Source organism: Melanerpes formicivorus, unplaced genomic scaffold, assembly GCF_026170545.1.
Source record: "Melanerpes formicivorus ecotype bairdi unplaced genomic scaffold, bMelFor1.0.p_v2 SCAF_150, whole genome shotgun sequence".
NCBI lineage: Eukaryota > Metazoa > Chordata > Aves > Piciformes > Picidae > Melanerpes > Melanerpes formicivorus.
In genome coordinates this window covers 359,276-369,496 of record NW_027142502.1, presented here as the reverse complement: position 1 = coordinate 369,496, position 10,221 = coordinate 359,276, and positions in this window count along the sequence as shown.

Genomic DNA, 10,221 nt, shown 5'->3' with positions numbered 1-10,221 from the left:
TACACATGCTGTCCTTAAAACTTCTTACCAGAAAATACATTCAGAAGCTATAAATAACACATGTGCCTATAGAAACAAGTTTACCCTATAGGCTTAAATTTCATGTGTAATTCCAGTTGTTTTCTGTGTTTTGTGTGCATTAGAAAGCAAGCTCTATACAGCGTATGGTTGGTGTTCTAAGTTCCAAGGAAGGAACTAACACTAAATCATTTTTATTTGCTGAAATGTCAAAAGGGCTTTAGCTGACACAACACCCCAGAAGACTGGTGGTGACTCCTGCCAAGTTAAAAGGTCCCATTTTCATGGGAGGATGGCAGGGGTGAGAAAGGCTGTCGTGGTGCCTTCCTAACACAGCTCTCATTTTCATCAGCTTCCTGACAAGACATTTGTGTTCTGCTAGATGTGGATGGAGAAAATTCGCAGCCTTGCAAGCTTTCAGTAGGTAGTCAAGAAGCAGTGAGTGCTTAACAGCACGCACGACTGGATAGTGACCTTAATGAAACTGCCTCTTCACGGGCAGGCCCAGAGCTTGGCAAGTTGTGCTTCCAGCCTCTAATTAAAAAGCAGCTGAGCCAAATGTGTTTGCACAAGTGTCATGGTCACACTTTGGTCTTCATGCTAGTTGTGTGATCAGCATCTGAACTGCTCATTAGAAATGCTTCTAGAAATGCTCTTGGAACCCAGTTTTTGAATTTCAAGCAACAGCTACTTTGGCTGCATGTGCAATTAGGGGATGCATAAACGAGTCAGCAGCTGCTTAATTTTCTCCATGTCTGTGAAAACAAGGTTAACCAAGCACATAATGGAAGCTGAAGAAAAATGACAGCCTCTGTTTATGTGTTTCTGTCAGGATGAAAGATAACACTTCACAACTGCCGTGACATATCCCGCTTGGAAAATCAGCCCTTAATTACTTTCCTGATGCTACAAGCAACTGCAGTTAGGCAGAGTCAATGTGCTATACAACAGAAGATCTTCAAAGATTTGTTGCTTCAGTGCCTACTCCATGAAGCCTTTGCTGCTTTGTAGGGGCTAGAGAACATCAGGAAGGGCATTTGCTGGACTAGGTGTGCACACTGAGAGAAAATGCCCCTCTATAGTTTAGTTGTGGAAGAGTAGCAATTCAGGCTATGGGAATAGAATAGAATAGAATAAGAATAGAATAGAATAAGAATAGAATAAGAATAGAATAGAATAAGAATAGAATAAGAATAGAATAAGAATAGAATAGAATAAGAATAGAATAGAATAGAATAGACCAGACCAGACCAGGTTGGAAAAGACCTTTGAGATCATGGAGTCCAACCTATCATCCAACACTATCTAATCAACTAAACCATGGCACCAAGCACCCCATCCAGTCTCTTCCTAAACATCTGCAGTGATGGTGACTCCACCACCTCCCTGGGCATCCCATTCCAATGGCCAATCACTCTTTCTATGAGGAACTTCTTCCTAACATCCAGCCTAAACCTCCCCTGGCACAGCTTCAGACTGTGTCCTCTTCTTCTGTCACAGGTTGCCTGGGAGAGGAGACCAACCCCCACCTGTCTACTATCTCCCTTCAGGTAGTTACAGACAGCAAAAAGCTCTATGATTCTATGATATGAACAATGAAAACACAAAACAGCTCAAGGTTTTCCTTGTAGTGCATTTTGTGAGCCAGTGGAACTCTTGGGTAAATTAGGGTTTTTACTGCACCCATCACCTGAACCCTATGCTGTTCAATAGCTGGATTTTCTAAAACCATTCCAGTGAAAGCTTCTGTTTCACTTCCTGTTCTAGAGAGCATAACTTCAAAACCATATTTCTTAAGTGAGTACTTTATAAATCATGCACTGTGAGGACAGCCTAGAAATGCTTACTGGCACAAAGAGTGAAGTTACTCTGAAGAGCATTCACAGGGAAACTGTACCTAAAAAAAAAGGCCAGAAAAACTGGGTCCTGAATGAAATTGCTCTGTGTTCTGTACCTATCACTTATTTTACAGAAGCCATATTTTGGATGTTCTTTAGAGAACTCAAAATACATTTTATAGGCTTTTGCTCTCCATGGCTCCTTTGTGAAGTCCTGTACCACAAAGCCCATGTGAACAGACTTCAGAAAAACATGTACAGCTGACATAAACACCTCCTCCTTTCCAGATACTCCCCTGGTAATTAGGAACACTGCTATACAGACTTTTAGAATGATGTCTGAGATTGTAAGGAAGATCATGGAGAGACCCATTGTGGATGAGAACCAGATCAGGATACACCAAATTCCTAGCACTAAAAGCAAGGGCTTGCTAGATCTGAAACCTGTAATAAACCCAGACCCAACTATTGCAGCAGGCTCCAGTTTGAAGCAATATATTTATCTTAAATAAAGACCTTGTGTGAGAGGGGGCAATACAGATGTTTTGGTTACTTCTCAAAGGCAGCTGTTGTTAGACAGAGGCTAATCAGTTTGAGTACCCCAGAAAGTGTCCTAGCACAAAAACATTTTGTAGGTGAAGAGGTCAAAAGTGAGTGCCCTTTAACACAGGAGGCCTCAGTTTATCAACTGACCCTGCAATTTGTCATGCTGACAGCGTTATCACAATACATCTGTTACAAGCACTCACTCACTATATAGGGCATGTATACATGCAGCGATACTTCTTTTCTCCCAGTATTTTGTACTGTATATGCATGCTTATAAACTTAGAAACACATGGAGGACTTTGTCCTTTCTCTGTTTCATTCTCTGGGATCACACAGATCAGTCTCCCCACAGGCACAGGCAATGTTTCTGCATATATCCAGTTCTGACATAAAGAAAATGTTATTCCACAGACTGTCTGTGGCCATGCGTGTGTTTAAGCCTCTGTGTCCACAAGACTAAGTGGAAATAAGATTCTCCTTTGAGTTCTTTCTCTGAGGACTCAAAGACAACCGGAGTCAATTTTCTCCATGAAACATCTCAGAGGCATTGGGAATGCCAGCATACCCCATCAACCTATCAAGAGAGGGAACTCTGAAAGGAAAATGGGTGCTCCTCTTTCAGCAGTTGGCCAGTTGGGCTGCTTGCTGAATTTGAGTATCTTTTGCAGAGCAATTGGATGATAATGGTAAGAAATGACCAGTTGCCACTGACATGCTGATGACTGCATAAAAGCCACTAACCCAAAGAAACCTTGGAGGACATTAGTCTCATTTCATCTGATTACAGGGTGAACTTTAAAATGTGATCTACATGGAGAAAGGTCATTTCTGCCCAGACAGTCATGGATGAGCAAGAATGTTTTCTTCAGAAATTTGAACCAAACAATGCTTTGAGAGGACTTTTTTGGCCTTTTCTGAAAAAGGGTAATTTGTGGATTGATGATGACTAGGCACAGTACTGACACTAGCTCCCAGACACTGCTAGACAACAGGAAAGCACAGGAAATCCATAAGTCAAATCATTCTCCTCGGGGGATACACTTTGTCTGATCTGGAAGCCACACACACAGCCCTGTCCAAAAGCAGAAGATTAGTTGCTGAGGTAGGTGGGCTCTCAGTATTACCTTGCATGAGCTCGATGACAACCTGTGAAAGGGGATTTGGCTTGAAAGTAAAATATTATAGGGGAAACATTACCATTTGAGCTCCTTAACACTTTGCCTAAAAGCAAAGACCACATATTTGGTCAGGATGAAGGAACTGCAGAGGCCAGTTTCCCCTTTAGCCATTAGTATATAGTTGAATTCTATAATGTTGCTAGCTCTCTGTAACTTGCAAAAGTCTCATCAAATGCTCATTAGTACTGAATCTAAATAAAAAGGGAAGAATAACTATCCATGAAATCACTGCGAGCTCCTAAGTGCTATATGTTGGTAGAAAGTAATCTCTTCTTGAGTACCCTTAAATGAGGAAGAATATCTAATACATTTTTGCACAGTCACCAGATCTTTTCACTTCAGCTGTATTGGAGCAGTGTGATTTTGAGTTAATAAAAGTAAAGAATTATTCTCTGCATTTCTGGTCATCTCTACAAGCAGGGTTCACATAAACAGACTCAGAAACTTCCAGCACCACTGCTTCAGCTTCATTCTGTTAGGGAAGTAACCACCCTCAACTATTGAAGCCCATTTACACCACACAGGGCTTCTCTACTCCTCATCCATGCTTTCCACTTATTTCCTCTACCCATATATTTTCTCCATCCCGTAACAGACTTGTTCCAACTCGGCACAGGCAAGGAAATAGGCATTTGGTGTCAGGGTAATGAGCAAGAATAACCTGTACACTGCAATGGCATCAGTACAAGCTTCAATGTAAAGAAGCAATTCTGTCTCCTGTGACAGCCCTAAATTTGAGGGTCCCCACCCAGGACCCACTGCCAGAGGGGCATGCAGAGGCCCATGCCTCAGTGAATGTGGCTCCTTATACAAAAGGCTTTCATCTAGCAGGGGTAAGACAACTGGTGAAGCTTGCACACCTTGAAAAGGCAACTTATGTCTCTCCTTTGAGGTGCTCATAGCCTTTTATAGACCTTCTCTACCACCATTTCTCCCTCAGTGGGGCTTTCCTGTTTCTCACTGGTAGTTTTCACACTTTCTCCTATGCTTTGGCCCATGAGCTCTTAAAAGGGGACTGAATAACTTTTCCCACATGACAAATTGGCAGCACTGAATCGTTATTATTCTTTAGGTTAAACAAACAGTTTGGGTAGGGAGCAGTTCTAGGTTAACTGAGGTAACAAGAGGAACAGAGCTGCTGCTGAGTCCAAACACTTGGTGGGTGGCATTTGATTCCCTGTTGCTGGTCTGAACTGCAGAGAATTGGCAATCCAAGTGTTTTGCAATCAGGAATCAGGACCAAAAATCTGTACATTTTTGGCACTGAGGCCACAAATTAGTTTGGGGTTTATTATCCTGACTTCCCCCTTTCATAAGGGAGCTAGCAATTTATTGTTGCACTTTGCTTTTTTCTTTAAGTAGATCTGCTTTTCTCACAAACATTTTACTTGGCAAATCAAATCTTGAAGAGAATCACTCAGTGCAGAAGATGCAGGATGCCACAGAGAGTCCCAATCTGCTCCAAAGGGCACTTTCCACTTATGGATCTCTTTTGAAAGATGAGGCATTCCCTCCTTTTAAGGACTGCTCCACTCTCAACATCTGCTTATCCAGGGAAAATCTCACAGGATTTATCCTGGTCATTGCTTTGCACAGGGACAAGCTAATAAAAGTCACAGCTTTCATTTAAAGCAAATCTTTGTGTGTGGTATGAGACTTGCTGCAGTGTCTGGACCAAACAGCCAAAGTTTTGTGTGAGTCAGGGTTTTTCTAAAGACAGGTAAGTCCCTCAGCAACTGCAAGGATGAATGGCTGAGTTTCATTGTTTGTACAGAAGCCCATACCACACTTTTAAAGTAAACCAGTCTAGATCCCCACAGGGTCTCTCAGCTTGTTTGCTTTTAGACTCATGGAAATTTGGGGTAGATGTTTAACTGGTTTTTTTTTTTGCTTTATTGTGCCAGCAGCTCCTCCAGCACCTTTATTCACTGTAGCCTTGCAAAAAAAAAAGGAACATAAGAAAACAACCAAAACAAACCCACAAAAAAACCCCACCACCACACCAAAAATTCAGCCCCATAAAGATAGCATGACAAATGTTGCACCAGAGGTTTTCTAAAAGGATTTTTTTGCTATCAAAACTGGCAGACATTAAACAGACAGAGTCTCAGAATAATTGATATGGGCGAGAGGGTAAGCATTTAGTCTCCCAGTAGGCCAGCCACCTGTGCAAACAACACTTCCAACTTCTATTTCAGTTGCTGGCTCCTGAACAGTCAATTATTTAGGGCTTTCTAGAGATTTCACTGGTGGAAGAAAAAAAAAAAGTCTCCAGGCCTGTTTTTGAAAGGTAGCTTTATCAGCATAGCTCAGTTGTGCAGTAACAGCCTTTGTCTTTGTCCCTCCTTAGGTGACTGCAGGTTTTCAGTGAGACTGCACTCCTTTGCTTAACTTTTGGGGACTAACAATGGTAATATTCATAATGTACTCATATTCCTCATGCCCTGTACAGTCCCTTCTACTTGCAATCTCACAGAATGGTCTGGGTTGGAAGGAACCTCCAAAGGTCATCTAGTCCAAACCCCTTTGCAGTGAGCAGGAGCATCTTCAACTAGATCAGGTTGCCCAGAGCCCTGTTGAGCCTTACCTTGAATATCTCCAGGGACTGGGCTCCAGCCACCTTGCTGAGCAACCTGTTCCAGTGTTCCACTACCCTCATGGTAAAGAACTTGCTCCTAACATCTCTATATAGGCTGCAGCAGAGCAGAATGGATTCAAAGAGCCACAGATCATTTCCCCCCCTTCCTTTCCTCCCATGACAAGAAAGCAATTCCTGAATAAATCCTAATAGGTGATTGGAATAATGACTAAACACCAGTGAAAATACACTGCTTGGAAAGACCTGTTCCTGTAGCAGAAGCTTTCCTGAGGTACCATGCAACAACAAAGAATGCATGATTAAAAGAGAGAAGCTGTGAAGTCAGAATGAAGGTACCTTCCAGTACCTGAAGGGATCCTACAGGAAGACTGAGGGGGACTTTTCTTACGGGTGTCTATCAACAGTACAAAAGGGAATGGTTTTAAGCTGAGGAAAAGCAGGTTCAGACTGGATCTTAGGAAGAAGTTCTTCAGTATGAAGGTGGTGAGACTGCAATAGGCTGCCCAGGGATGTTGTGGATGCCTCCTTCCTGAAGGTGTTCAGTGCCAGGCTAGATGAGGCCTTTAGCAGCCAAGTCGAGAGGACTTCCTGCCCATGGTGGGGCGGTTGGAGTAGATGATCTCTAAGGTCCCTTCCAACCTAAGCCATTCTATGATCATCTATGATCAACACTGCTTATTTTACTCACCTGGATGAGCCATTGGCATGCATGACAAGAATATTGATTTAGGTAAGGCTAACAATAACAAGACTCATAAAACAACAACTGAAAAGAGCTACTTTGGAGGACAAACAGAACCACTAACTGCTAAACAACACATTTGTGAGCCTGGTTTGTGGCTCACATTCATTTGTACCTGTTGCTAGGTTTCTTGTACCCATGGCTAAGGAGGATTTTTGCCTTCAGAAACCTTTAATCACTTGTGTCTCTCCTTGTTCCGTGCTCTTGTGGGGCTTTTGGAAGAACTTGTGCTACTTTTGAAAAGTGCAATGAATAATTTTAAACAAGCCTAGGATAATTCACGTGGGAAAATGCATTCCTAAACTGATGTATAAAATGTTTGGCTCTGATGTGCTCATTAGCACCCAGGAACAACACTTAGCAGTCAGTGCTGACAGCTCAGTTTTCGGTAGTGGGTAGGAGATGAAATATCAGATCATCAAAAGAGCTCATACAGGCAAATATTTCCCCTGGGTGTTCTTCTCCTTCAAGAATTATTTATGAGTCACATACTCATAGCTACTTTTACTTTGCATTTAGTGTTTCTCAGTATTAATTGTTCAAATTTCAAGTTGTTTAAACACTGATGCCTAGGAGCCACCATTGCTTCCTTTCTTCCTTCTTTGCCCAGAAACACAGGTGCCCAGCTTCTTTATGCCCTGACAATTAATGCTTCCTTACAGAGTTTTTAACTGCACTCTCAGTCACCTTAACAAGTAGTTCAGGATCAAAACTGTTGCTGCTGGTGACCATCCAGGATGCTGTTACACTATTGGTGTCATTTGAGTCTGTTGTCATTGCTTAGCTGGGTGCAAGGGTTATCTATGTCAAAAGTACAATGCTCAAGGAAGGGGGATTGTGGGCATAGCTGGAAGAACTAACATTACACCAGGGCAGCTGCTGACCTGTCCCTGCCCTGCTGGCCTTCTTTGCATGAGAGCTCTCTGTAACTTTTTCTTCCCAGCAAGGTGTAAGATGAAAGGTACCTCTAAAGAAAATCTAGTACAACTATTCTGATAAAACGGGTTCACCTAGAGCAGGTAGCCTAGGATTGCAGCCAGGTGAGTTTTTAATATCTCCAGAGAAGGAGACTCCACAACCTCTCTGGGCAGCCTGTTCCAGTGTTCTGTCTCCTTCACAGTGAAAACATTTTTCCTTATGTTCACATGGAACCTCTGTGTTCTAGATTGTGTCTGTTGCCCCTTGTCCCATCACTGTGGACCACTGAAAAGAGTCAGGCCTCATCCTCTTGACATTCATCTTTGAGATATTTATAAGCATCCTCTTTTAGATATTTATAAGATCCCCTCTCAGTCATCTTTTCTCCAAGCTAAACAGACCCAGAAGAACCTGGCTTCTCTCTCCACATTACTCAGCAAGAGGAAATATCTTTTAAACATTTTCTGGTAATCCCAGAGTCAGTACAGAGCACATTCTCTAGACAGATTGTGGCCTGGTTTTCTTGGGAGAAAACTGAAGACCTGCTGTTTCAATACTTGAGGTGACAGATCTCATGCAAGCAGCCAGACCTGTGCACCATCTTCCAGTGGCCGCAACACGTGCACAGCTCTTACACATTGTCCCAGGTACAAGCTTGCCTCAAAACAGCACACTTCATATTAGCAGCTGTTCCAGAATCTAATATCACAACTAAGCTAAATAGGGAAGTAAAACCAAAATGAAGTAAAATGAAATAAAATGAGGTAAAATGAAATCAAATGGAAATAAGGTCTCCAGCTTCAGGGCTGAACCAGTCTTTCCAACCTGAAGAAAGCCTGCAACCAGAAAATTGCTTGGCAAGTCACTTTCATGCCAGCATGGTGATGCTTCCCCATAAGCACACTGAAGAGCTTTATGTAGCTGTAGTGACTCAAGGGATAAAATTTCCAATATATTCTTCAGCAGATTATTCACAGTTCACTTAACAAAACAAGTTTATTATTTTCCCCCCCCTTCTGTTAGCCTACATAGCCTGTTGCTCAGTCTTATCCTACTATTCCCAGCAATATTTCCTTTGAATGGCTATATTGCACGTTCTCCTGGCATATGGCACTTAAGACATTAGGCTTAAAATCTATCCTCTTAATCACCAGTGAAAGAGAGCACACTGCATTGTGCAAGGAAGGTTTAAACACTTTTCAGCTGCTTAAAATTCATTCATTGTTTGATCTGAAATATGTTGTTTGTTTGTTTTTACCTCTAACCACTGAATCCCTCCCAGCCTAGGGACATTTCAGCATGTGCAGTGCTCTGGATTCATTGCCCAGTCTCAAGGGGTCCTACCAAAAGCTCTGCTGCGCTGGCTGCACATACATCATTTCTTTGTTTGTGGAGAACCTTGCAGTCTCTTTCTCCCTGCTCCATATATGAAAACAATGCACACATGTGCAGGTCTCTCACTTTCCAAACAGTTCCCTCACAACAGGGGTCCAAAGATCTTCTGTGACTTCCATTGTGCCTGCTCTTCTGGAGGTTGTCAAGCCCAACTAAAGTGCTGTTGATCATACAGCTATGACTACAGACAAAGAGGTATGAAACAGCAGGAGGGAGTTAAACTCCGACTTGTTTTTTTTGCTTACATTTGGCACAGTTGTTTTCAATAAGCAGGGAAAGCTTCAGCTTAAAAAGTCTGTTTTCTGCTAAGAGAGTAAACTAAGATAAAACCTTTGCAGCAAAAAGTAATCATTTTCCATGAAATTAAAGGGAGGCTAAAGTGCATCGGTTTTGTTTGCCTCTTGTGTCTCTTTTTGCGAGATCCATCAGGCAAATACTGCACTGAAGTATTCACTGAGCACAAATACTAACATTTGGCATCCATCCTGCATCAGCTGAACTTGTAATCATTAGAGAGATTTACATTGTCCAATCTGCCTTGTTTTGACTGGTCAAAAAAAAAATCAGTCTTAATACAGGGTGCTGGTTTCTACCAGATGTCACTCATCCCTAAAGTGCATGGTTCTAGAGCAAGTCTATTAGGCACAAAATAAAATCACAGCAAGGTGAAGATTACACACACTGTTGTACAAAAACCAGCAGCAATGAGATTCAGTCTTGTTGCAATTCTTCATCCCATCACTGATACTCCCCGTCATAAAATGACAGATGTTTTAATGACTTTACTGCTAGCGTTTCCATCATGCTCTGGCTTTGTCTGCTGGATAAACAAGTCCTCCCCCATTCACTCCCAGTGGTTTTTTGTAAGTGCCTTTTTATGTGTTGATGTATGTTGGGAACTGAACACAGCCTGGCTCTTTTGAAACTATTTTGTGAAAATACAATGGGTTCATCTCAGAGGCTGTTAGATGGGATGAACAGCTT